The sequence below is a fragment of the Lottia gigantea genome (genome assembly GCF_000327385.1).
Source record: "Lottia gigantea unplaced genomic scaffold LOTGIsca_24, whole genome shotgun sequence".
Classification (NCBI taxonomy): Eukaryota; Metazoa; Mollusca; class Gastropoda; family Lottiidae; genus Lottia; species Lottia gigantea.
The window spans coordinates 1,027,144-1,028,122 of record NW_008708707.1 but is presented as its reverse complement, the minus strand read 5'-3'; the positions used below and the strand labels follow the sequence as shown (position 1 = coordinate 1,028,122).

Here is a 979-nt window from a genome sequence, read left to right as displayed (position 1 = left end):
TTTTCTGCCAGTCTTCTACATTCTGTTGACAACCCTGGAATAGTAACGAAATATAATGGAGTTTTACATCCTTTTCATCTTCGTAAGATGGGTAATGATGTAGAGTATGCAATGAGGTAAGTTATTGTCAGGCCAATTCCATAAGTGATAGATTTTTATGCCTTACTTTGAATGGGGAAAAAAACTTGGCAAACCAATAAAATTCAAAATGAGAGCAATAACATATAAGGTTGACTATAGAAATGGGAGATTACTATGTCTTCATCTTCTTTACTTGAGGGATGCAGTGGGCAATGAGGGACATCTTATCAGCACTACCCTAATTATTTTTCATTTCCAGCTGTGGAGAGATCTTTAATGTGCATAATCTGTATCACAATGGCCTTGGTTTATTGAGCCTCTTTTCTGTGTAAGCCTAGGTGTAAATGGCAGCCGAATGAATGAATGAATGAATGAATGAATGAATGACCTTGAGTCTATTCCACCAGTTTAATCTAATAGCTTCTCGTCTCTCTGGTACTAGTTTATATTGTATGATCTCTTCTAATTCAGCTAACATCTGTACATTCACCATTGCCTAGACAAATAATAAAACACTCTAACTAAAGTTCCCATCAAAATGTTTCCTTATTTGTTTCTACTGCAGGCTACTACACTTGACAACTAAGATCTGAAGAAATTTTTATGCAGCATGAGTTCCAAGATACTTAAAATTTCAACCAATCAAATGTTCAAAAGTTTTATTTGTTGTGTTCATACGATACATTTCATTTTTGTTTGTTCCAATTGGGTGAATGTTGGTTCATTTTGGTGCAAAGGATTTAATTCTGACCCAAGTAAAATAAAGTGTTCATCATTATTGCTGGAATATGGGGATATTTCAATATTCATTCTTCATCCCACATGTACAGTGATTTTGATTGGCTTGAATGAATTCTTACCCCATAAGCTCGGTTGTAGCTCTCACCAATCATAGCTG

At 34.9% G+C, this 979-nt stretch overlaps 1 protein-coding gene across 1 annotated transcript in view; it reads right to left on the bottom strand.

The window, feature by feature from the left end:
* The window catches only part of LOTGIDRAFT_214800 (hypothetical protein), a gene marked incomplete at both ends in the record, with an annotated part of 29,976 nt that overhangs the window by 11,796 nt on the left and 17,201 nt on the right, over positions 1 to 979 (bottom strand). The gene's annotated exons all lie outside the window — the stretch shown is intronic.